The sequence below is a fragment of the Mastomys coucha genome, unplaced genomic scaffold, assembly GCF_008632895.1.
Source record: "Mastomys coucha isolate ucsf_1 unplaced genomic scaffold, UCSF_Mcou_1 pScaffold7, whole genome shotgun sequence".
Taxonomy (NCBI): Eukaryota; Metazoa; Chordata; class Mammalia; order Rodentia; family Muridae; genus Mastomys; species Mastomys coucha.
The window spans coordinates 37,144,097-37,147,265 of NW_022196913.1; the positions used below are offsets into that span (position 1 = coordinate 37,144,097).

A 3,169-nucleotide genomic window follows, 5' to 3' on the forward strand; every position below is an offset into this window, starting at 1 on the left:
AAAAAAAAAAAAAAAAAGAAAGGCCATCCAGAGACTGCCCCATCTGGGAATCCATCCCACATGCAGACACCAAATCCAGTCACTATTGCTGATGCCAAGAAGAACTTGCTGACAGGAGCCTGATATATAGTTCTCTCCTGAGAGGCACTGCCAGAGCCTGACAAATACAGAGGTGGATGCTCTCAGACAATCATCAGACTGAATGCAGGGGAACTCAAGGAAGGAGTTAGAGAAAGGACCCAAGGAGCTGAAGGGGTTTGCAACCCCATAGGAGAGGAGAGTCCCTTGGTCCTGAGAAGTCTTGATGCCAGCATAGGGGAATGCTAGGACAGTGCAGCAGGAGTGGATGGGTGGGAAGAGGAGCACCCTCATAGAAGTAGGGGATAAGGAGGTAGGATAGGGTGTTTGCAGAGGGAAAACCAGGAAGTCAGATAACATTTGAAATGTAAATAAATAAAATAACCAATAAAAAAATTAAATAGAAGAAAGATTATGAGATGAAAATCCTACATGCATTCTCTGCTGTTTTTATGAATGGCCTACATCATGGCTGTTCTGGGAATAGTCTGCGTCACTTCTAGAAGTTTCAGAATGTGAAGCGCTAGGTACGTACAGGAAGGAAATTGTAGGTTTTCTCTCCATATAGTCTGTTAGCAAGTTTCAGAGTGTGAGATTCTCCACACTTGCTCACTTCAGCATTCAGGCTTCGAAACCATGAATGGACGTCCTCAACAGAGTCGAAATGCAGAGTCTAAAGAAAAGACATCATTCTTTACACAATCATCTCCTTTGAGGTTACAAAATGATGCCCTGTGGTCTGCCTCCACCAAATTACTTTCTGTTGAATATCATGTAACTGTAGCCTAATATTTTATTAATATATCATTGGCACAGCAAATAAAATGGAACCAGAAATGTACAGCTCAGTGAGTCATTAAAATTAGACATGGCTTCTAAATAATTTTTAATAGTTCCACAAACCTGAATGGTTAACATGAAATATTTATATCTGAATTCTTTTTCCAAAAATGATTTAAATGTTGTGGTCATGTTTCTATTCTGTGCCATATACAAGTTCCCTAAAAGAAAAAAAAAATCTCAGAAATGGTGTCAATAAAATTCATTCGTTCTCTGAGACCCAAAAGGTGGGACTGATTATTTTGCTTATCTTACTAAGGTCCACAGCTCATTCCCTCGAAAAATAACTTTCTTAAATTTATTCTGGTAAGAGTTTACTTCCTCACCTGTCAGTTGAAAGTCAAGAGGTCTCTTGTGGTTCTGTGAGGTCTGGGCTGGCTACTCGTTTCTAAGACACAGAGGACAAAAAGCACACAGGGTCCAGAGTCCATGCTACTTGCTAAGCTGTGCTTGCTAGATTGCTACGTGGACTGAAGTGCGGAAGGAAGGGCCTTGAGACTATTGTTTCCTGAAGATGACAGCAGTAAGAGCCTTAACACTGAAGCAGGTATAACCTGTGGGAAGCACCTAGCAGCAGGTGCAGAGTAGCCAGGCAGGTCGTTTTGCTCATTCCAGTCTAGACTTCCAAAGGTGGCAGAATTCCCCTCTCAGAATTAAGGAACACCTTAATTAGGCAGAAGTCTGCTCCACACCCATCAAGGAAGACTAGGCAGTTGTGGGGCTGGAGGCAAAGGTGACCTACTGTCTCCCAAGAAGGCGGGTGGGGCTGAGAGGATGTGGAACCGGTCAAGCAGGCCACAGGGATTTTCCAATCCCTCCTCCTCCTGCAGAGCCACAGCCAGTGAGATCAGGCTGGAGAGAGGCACAGGGCCCAGGAACACAGACAGATGGCTGTTTTTACCTTGATCCGCAAAAAGTCCCCACTATCAAGCTCTCTCCTGTAGCATGTTCCTATATCTGTCATGCCTGAAGGTGACACGATTACGGGCGTGATTTATGAGTAATGGTTGTCAATACAAAAGGAAAACGGGAAAGAGCTAGCTCTGGGGAGGTGCAGGGCTTACAGGAAAGCTGTCAGATTCATTCCTAGGAATTGGAGAACCAAACCCACAGGTATTGCCATTGTCTTTCTTCACTCTGTGTCCCCAACTGAACAGAGACACTGTATTATGCTCAGTTAAAGCTGGTAGTGAAAGAACAACTGGCTGTTCATGGAGGCACTTTTCTGGATGTCTGACTGCACCATGAGTAGCTACTGAATCCAGTTCGACATGGCTTAGAAAACAAACCAGAAGAGCTCTGAGGTACAGCTCTTAACATGGAGACCAGAGGGAGAGGGGGCCAGTGTGCCTTCTGCTAACCTTAGAGAGCTGGGCAGCAGTGCTGCCATTGGCCCCCAGAGTGACCATGGCCAAGGCAGAAGAAATGCTGAAGGGAGAGAAGAAGATGTTTCCTGTGGGGCTGCTCTCATTCAGGGTGTGGAACAGCTCCAAGGCAAGGAGGGTGTTGGCTGAGCTCAGCTGCTCCATGGTGAAGGCTGCAACAGAGAGGGGATCAGCACTGCCAGCCACAACACCAGCAAGACCACCTACCTCAGCTTTGACATCCACCCCTAGGATCTGCAGTTGGTTAATCCTGATTGCAGCCATTTTTTCCAAGCATTCTCCTCAAGTCACACAAAGATAGCTCTAGACTTCAGCAGTTACACAGGACCAGGGCCTAGGGTGTCTATGGCTCTAACCTTCCAGACAGGTGTGTCTGAAGAGGGACTATGCTGGAGGCCCTGGCACAGTGCCCACACCACACAGCCTTCTGTCTGGAGTTCACACATCTCTCTCCCTGTGGTATGTCAGGTCCTAGTTCATGTGGGCAATGAATCCAGAAAACCACATGGACCTACTCTGCATACAAGTGAATTCTGGTGAAGATAGCAATGTTATCATATTAGTTCTCAGTGGATTCAGTTTTCCATGCCTGAGGTCAAGGCTGCAGTCTCAGCTGGAGTGGAATTTGCAAGCTGGGGAATGCCACTACTCACTCTCCCTAGTGAGGGTATGGGTGGCAGGGAGGAGGAACACTCTCCTGTGTCCCTTTTGCAAACAAGCTGGGCCCTGCAGTGGGTAAACAAGCCCTGCATGGGAGCCATCTGCTAATCCTTCTGGGTCCCAAAGCTCCAGTTTGTCCAAGTACAGGGCGATCACAGCTGCCTCTCGGGCTGTTTAACTACCAGGGCCATATCGAATTATCACTG

General features: G+C 46.5%; 1 pseudogene; it reads right to left on the reverse strand.

Annotated features, from left to right (window-relative positions):
• Positions 1–2,447, reverse strand: part of LOC116082658 — a 10,067-nt pseudogene extending 7,620 nt beyond the window's left edge.
• Between the last annotated feature and the right edge of the window lie 722 nt (positions 2,448–3,169).